The 7,498-nt window shown below is 40.5% G+C and overlaps 1 protein-coding gene and 1 long non-coding RNA gene across 2 annotated transcripts in view; both read left to right on the top strand.

The window, feature by feature from the left end:
• Positions 1-7,498, top strand: part of LOC118105716 (ras GTPase-activating-like protein IQGAP1) — a 331,334-nt gene that overhangs the window by 233,639 nt on the left and 90,197 nt on the right.
• LOC124852243 lies at positions 3,745-5,200 on the top strand. Its single transcript, XR_007032865.1, has 3 exons — positions 3,745-4,318; positions 4,430-4,512; positions 4,983-5,200. It is a non-coding gene; the product is annotated as an uncharacterized LOC124852243 (long non-coding RNA).

The raw sequence follows: 7,498 nt of genomic DNA, 5'->3' as shown, positions 1-7,498 counted from the left end.
CACTACCGTCAAAAGTTTGGGGTCACCCAGACAATTTTGTGTTTTCCATGAAAACTCACACTTTTATTTATCAAATGAGTTGCAAAATGAATAGAAAATATAGTCAAGACATTGACAAGGTTAGAAATAATGATTTTTATTTGAAATATTAATTTTGTTCTTCAAACTTTGCTTTTGTCAAATAATGCTCCATTTGCAGCAATTACAGCATTGCAGACCTTTGGCATTCTAGCTGTTCATTTGTTGAGGTAATCTGTAGAAATTTCACCCCACGCTTCCTGAAGCACCTCCCACAAGTTGGATTGGCTTGATGGGCACTTCTTGCGTACCATACGGTCAAGCTGCTCCCACAACAGCTCAATGGGGTTGAGATCTGGTGACTGCGCTGGCCACTCCATTACAGACAGCATACCAGCTGCCTGCTTCTTCCCTAAATAGTCCTTGCATAATTTGGAGGTGTGCTTTGGGTCATTGTCCTGTTGTAGGAGGAAATTGCCCATCAAGCGCTGTCCACAGGGTATGGCATGGCGTTGCAAAATGGAGTGATAGCCTTCCTTATTTAAAATCCCTTTTACCTTGTACAAATCTCCCACTTTACCAGCACCAAAGCAGCCCCAGACCATCACATGACCTCCACCATGCTTGACAGATGGCGTCAGGCACTCTTCCAGCATCTTTTCACCTGTTCTGCGTCTCACAAATGTTCTTTTGTGTGATCCAAACACCTCAAACTTTGATTCGTCTGTCCATAACAGTTTTTCCAATCTTCCTCTGTCCAATGTCTGTGTTCTTTTGCCCATATCAATCTTTTCTTTTTATTGGCCAGTCTCAGATATGGCTTTTCTTTGCCACTCTGCCTAGAAGGCCAGCATCCCGAGTCGCTCTTCACTGTAGACGTTGACACTGGCGTTTTGGCGGTACCATTTAAAGAAGCTGCCAGTTGAGGACCTGTGAGGCGTCTATTTCTCAAACTAGAGACTCTAATATACTTGTCTTCTTGCTGAGTTGTGCACCGGGCCTCCCACTCTTTCTACTCTGGTTAGAGCCTGTTTGTGCTGTTCTCTGAAGGGAGTAGTACACACCGTTGTAGGAAATTTTCAGCTTCTTCGCAATTTCTCGCATGGAATAGGCTTCATTTCTAAGAACAAGAATAGACTGGCGAGTTTCACATGAAAGTTCTCTTTTTCTGGCCATTTTGAGAGTATAATTGAACCCACAAATGTGATGCTCCAGATACTCAACTAGCTCAAAGGAAGGCCAGTTTTATAGCTTCTCTCACCAGCAAAACAGTTTTCAGCTGTGCTAACATAATTGCACAAGGGTTTTCAAGGGTTTTCTAATCATCCATTAGTCTTCTAAGGCGATTAGTAAACACAATGTACCATTAGAACACTGGAGTGATAGTTGCTGGAAATGGGCCTCTATACACCTATGTAGATATTTCATTAAAAACCAGACGTTTCCACCTAGAATAGTCATTTACCACATTAACAATGTATAGAGTGTATTTCTGATTAATTTAATGTTATCTTCATTGAAAAAAACAGTGCTTTTCTTTGAAAAAGAAGGAAATTTCTAAGTGACCCCAAACTTTTGAACGGTAGTGTATATGTATGCTAGAGTAAATAAGAGTAAATAAATCTGAATTACTTGTATGTTAATGAAAACTACTTTTATGTGTCATACATCCTTTCATATGTTGACTAACGTTTTTTTCACAGTAGTTTAACAAGTAACAGCTAGAAAAACTTGTGTCATCCCTGACATATTGTTTATTTTGTGAGTACTTCATGTTTCTACAAAAATCATTTGTTTTGCTACACAGCTCTGTACATAAGTACTAAAGATAATGACACTGATGCTTTATAGGATGATGTTGAAGTATTAATATAGACATCAATGTGTAATGTTTATAAGGAAGGTATATGTATATCAGTGGAACAGAAGAGAACACTGTGGCCTCTGACTGATTTCAGACAAGATACCAGAAGGTTGAGAAGGTGTTTGATTATTGTGGGAAACAAAGTTAATATTCATCCATTGTTGGTAATTGCTTGTTTCGGCTCCAGTTATTGTTTAATAATAACCGGTATGTATTAATCAAGTATTAATAAAAGTCACAAAATGCACCTTGGACTCATGGATCCTTTTTTGAACGCAGTAAGGAGCCTGCTTTGCTGCATCTTTTTCTTTTCATGGACAATAGTGCTACATTTATTGTGTTCCATGATTTATTGTTGATCTACAGTATAGTTACTAGTGGTGGTAATGATGATGATATATAAACTCAGGTCATGTGAAGAATATATATTAAAATATGTATCCTTAAAGTGACCATAGAGTCAATGTTTTTTATAGCTTTAAGTATTATGTAGGAATATATATAGGAATATAGGAATCATTTTAGCAAAGTCAACTGTCATGGAAATTTATCATGAGATTTGAAATAATGAGTTTCTCAGACCGGAGTTGTCTTAGAGCTTTAATTATTAGCTCTGCAGAGGGTTACACAGCCAGCAACACGGCTCAGAGTGCATCCACGAGAAGTTAAAAAGGAAGGTTTTTGTACAATGTGATCAACAGGAAACAAAACAAAAAGACAGACAGGAAACATCTGCGGTCTGCCATCACTGTTACAGAAAGAGGACTCAAACCCAGCCCACAGTTGCACAAATTAAAGTCAACAGGAAGTGCACAGAAAACAGTCAAAACAGTAGTAAGACATTATTACATTCCTCCGTTTTTATCATATAAATATGATCACAAGAAAATAGTCAAGAAACATCATAACAAACATTAATAACAAACATCAAATCATAGAAGAATATTGACGAGTCTTCAACCCATGCACTTTGTGTACGTAGAGAGTTAACATCCAGCATGGAGAGGTTCTAGAACAAACGATGCATGGCGATGAGGACACAACAGGTAATCGCTGCTGTTTTTGTGCAAAGAAAAAAGTACTTTCCTGTAATTGAGCAAGCATATACAAAGAAAAATGGAAGGTGTAGGAGGAAATCAGGTTACACAACATCATCATTATCACACAAGTCTGTTGATGGAAGTGGAGAGGACAACAATGCAAAGAGAATCTCATAAGGTGAAAGATTAGACCTGGTTCGTTTTCTCATCCTCATCAGCACCAGAGGCAGGACCTTTGTCCGTGTGAGACCTGTGTCTTCACAGCACTTTGCAAGCTTAGTTTTGAGTGTGCCGTTCTCTCGTTCCACAGCTCCACCTCTGGCTTGGTGACCACACTTGCAGTTTGTTTTGAGGCAGGAAAGGCTTCAACCCATTTTGACCACATGTCGACCATCACTAAGCAGTGAGATTTACCTTCTGATGGTGATGGCTCTATGAAGTCCATCATCAGATGTTCAAAAGGTCGTACAGGCGGTGGGTGTGCTGCCTGGCTGGTTACAGCCACTGGCCTGCCAACATTGTGTGTGCCGCAGATTACACATGCCTGACACTATTTTTGAGCAAAGGTGGAGAAACCTTTCGGAAACCAATGTTCTGTGATCATAGATAACATGCCCACTTTAGATGTGTGATCTTTACCGTGAGCTAACTTAGCATAATGAGGAAAGAAATGTTTTGGCAAACAGGGTTTGTTGTCAGGGCCATACCACACACCAGCTCGGAACATAGCACCAGAGGTCTTCCATAGGGAGATCTCAGGAGGAGTAACAGTGGACTGTACTGCAGAGAGAGAGGAGGACATGTCAGAAAATCATGTTCAAACCTTATGGGCTGTTTGTCAAATTTAACCGTGCACGGGAGAGGTTTTGTGAAATTTTCCTTTACTGTTGCTGTTGAGCCTTGAGAGAAAATAAAGCGACCACTCATTTCAGGAGATGTGGGTAAATCAGACATCCTAACCACAGAATAACCTGCACCAGAGTCGACCATGAAATTGAGTTTGTGACCTTTAACACACAGTTCGCGAGTTGAGGCATTTTCTTGAAAGCATAATTTATTTAACATTGTGTGTGTGTGTGTTTCACTTCCCTTTTTCTGCACCTCGCCCACGGCCACGTCCTGTCCGCGCCCCTCTCTTCCTGGTACAGTGAAGTGTGTGTGTCTGTGTGTGTGTCGTGTCTGTGTCTGTGTGTGTGCTCCTGTACAGATATCTTTGTGAGGACCAGTTGGAGACATTTTGACCCTCAAGTAAGACAAAGTGACATATTTTCCAGATGAGAGAGAACAAGAGAGAACCTGTTGTTCCAGTGCATCAAATGCTTTCGGTTGTGCTTGTCTAGTATAAAGAGCAGAGCGGACACGAGCAGCCTCACACTCTCCTGTTACACCATGTCAGGTATGTTTTAGTTTACATGCTGGAAACTTAGTTTAATGATTTGATTGATCTGATTTGAATGTCTGATAATAACAGTGGTTCTGAAACTAGAGAAATGTATTTCTCTTCCAGGTTCTGAGGCACAGGGGAGTCAAGGAAGACGAGGAGAAGTCGGACCATGTCTGCAATGAACACGGAAGAAGGAGCGCTTGCAGGTACATTCCTATGAATACTTACATGCATAATTTAGTGTAATATCAGTTTATCTATGATAAGAGGACTTTGAAAGATCTGGGGTCTCATTTATAACCGTTGCGTGCGCACAAAACGGGGCCTGAAACGTGCGTACGCCACTTCTCATGCAAACGTTGGGATTCATAAAAACAAACTTGACGGGAAAATTTGCGTATTTCCACGCATGCGTACGAACGTTTTGGAGACGGGAAAGTGGCGACGCAGACGTGAGGTGGTGAACTGAAGCAGATTATTGATCCACTTCATCATTTACATTAAAACCAACAGCTTTAGCTCGCGCGACAAAACTGTTCCACACGAACCTTTTAATAAAAAAATATCAAACAACTTACAGCAAATTACGTTCAGATTCCATTAAACAGCGAAGTTACGGAGCCGAGTCATTAACAGGTTTTAATAATATCTTCTGACACTGTGCGTGTATCATCAGATCACTGCAGTGAACGGGACTGAGCCACAGAGCACAGAGGAGATCACTGACAAGAAGTGAAGAAACTTCAAATAATATCTCAGAGTGGAGTGAGGATCCACTGATGTGAGGGAATCGGTCCGATGCTCTAGATCAGTGGTCGCCAACCCGTCGATCGCGATCTACTGGTCGATCTCCCAACTCTCTGGACTCACTGGCTGTCGTCGCGCCGCAGACCAGCTGTGTGTCGGTTGTCTGTGTGTCGGTTGTCTGTTGTTCACACGCGCTGTGTGTCCCCTACTGACGGTGGAGCTGCTGGTTTATCTCCTGCACTTCCTTCAGGAACAAGTTGGTTCATGTCCTAAACTAAATGTCCGGTCTGAAGACGAGCATCTTCCGGTCTGTGGATAACAATCAAAGTCCCGTTGGAACAAATGAGTGGATTCAGAAGGTGAAACGCTGGAGTGCTTTTACTTTGAAACGGGTTTGGGAAGTGATGTAAATACGTTTGTGTCATAAACAGATAAACATGGTGGTTCACAGCAGAATAAACAGAGAAAATGATCTTTCAACTGATTTTTAATGTTTATCTGATGAATTTATGTCACAAACAAATGGTTGCAACACTTTCTGTATGCCTTTTCAAAATAAAAGCACTCCAGAGTTTGTTAATGATATCCATTCCCTTGTTTAAAAAGGGTTTTTTATTGTGAAATATTTGCTGGAGCGGAAGCTGCACGGCTTCATACTGTGTAGTACTGGTATTTATCTGAGTACAAGGGACTTCTTTCACATAAGGAAATAATCATATTTGTGGCCATATTCAAATCAAAGCCTATATTTAAAAACATTGTGCTGCAGTAGCATGTTGTGGAACTGAGAATCTACATATTGTGCGTTGTAAATATGAATTGATATTAACTTGAATATTGTGCATTGAATAGAAAAAGTTGCATAACTGCCTCTCTTTGTGTATATTTATTTCTTGTACATTCAGCCTTTAACAGAAATTGCAAAAAATAATAAATATGACCCTCCTAAGTGGGTTTCTTAGAAGATATCAGGGTGGTAGATCTCGGCTTACGTTTGGAATTAAAAAGTGATCTTGGGTTTGAAAAGGTTGGTGAACACTGCTCTAAATAAATAAATACTGCCGTGACACTGGTGCGTGATGCTGCGTGATGTGTGCAGGCGAATGGAAGGATGAGGAGGAAGCGAGGGTTCAGCGATGTCTGATCAGCTGATATAGATTCTATTGATCTGTGATCTGTGATCTTTGTGCTGAACTGAGTCCAGCATCACACAGATCCAAACCATCCCAGAACAAACACGAGCATATAATAATAATTCTGTTAAATTCTATAGATTGAGGACATCACATCTGTCTCTGAATTTAATAATCCTTAGTTTTGGATGATTAAAATACGAACAGACAATACAACAAGTTCCCTCATTTTCTGAGAGGGTGTTTGTTTTTTTTGCCTCCACCTTTGAATTGGATCTTTTCTTATTTCAGGCTCGGTTCTTTCTATCGTCTTCACTCTCACTCACTGTGTTAACAGCAGCAGAGTATCAGTGTATTTTATTTATTAGTGACATCACTGCTGTCCCATAAAATGTCTCTTCACCTCCACCTCACTAACAAACACCTCGATGTCAGTTTCAGAAAGTTTCACTTCCTCTTCTCATCGCTTGATGCCGTGACTCCATCATGACTCACGGTGGAAACCCATTGGTCAGCAGGATAATTTAATATTCATGACGTGCTTTGCATTGACCATTTATGTTGTAAAGTGGGCGTGTGGAGGGCGGAGTATGAGGCAGATCCACGTCCGAACGTTTCCAGGTGGACTGTGATTTATAAAGTGAACATTGCGTTCAGGTCTGCGTGCACGGTTTTATGAATCTTCTTTTGTGTATTCCGTTTCCGGCTTTTTTGCGCACGTACACTTTTAGTATGAATCCCACGCACTGCTTTATAAATGAGACCCCTGAGCCTTTAGAATCACATGAATCTCAATAAATTATTAAATAAATATATAAGCAGAGGAAATGATCAGGAGTTAAATTCCATAGCTCGCTGTACATTCCAACAAATGCAAAACAGGAACAGCAACTTACTGTTGGAGAAACGTACAGAGCTTCAATCAATTACATCACAACCAAGATATTTTGGCCTCAGTTTTTCACACTGGGAGGAAGTGGAGACATGTTGTCTTTTCATACAGTCCACTGTCACCACAGAACTCTTTTCAGTTCAGGTCACAGATTAAGGCATTTCTCTGTGGGCAGTGCAGGTTGGCTTTCAGAACAGGTTCAGTGGGTGCAGGTCATACAGAATCTTGGTCCATCCATACAATACAGGACTTCCTTAAGAAAATGACGAAAGTCACAATACGATAGATAGTTCAATAAGAAATATTTTTGTAGTTATGTGCTGAACTTAATTTGACGGTTAAGACAAGCAACAGGTTCAAATAAACACAATTTGAACCTGTTGCTGCAAGTCAGACAATTAATCTTTGAATTGGACAAAG

The sequence above is a fragment of the Hippoglossus stenolepis genome, chromosome 1, assembly GCF_022539355.2.
Source record: "Hippoglossus stenolepis isolate QCI-W04-F060 chromosome 1, HSTE1.2, whole genome shotgun sequence".
In the NCBI taxonomy this organism is placed as follows: Eukaryota; Metazoa; Chordata; class Actinopteri; order Pleuronectiformes; family Pleuronectidae; genus Hippoglossus; species Hippoglossus stenolepis.
This window is presented reverse-complemented; position numbering and strand designations above follow the sequence as displayed.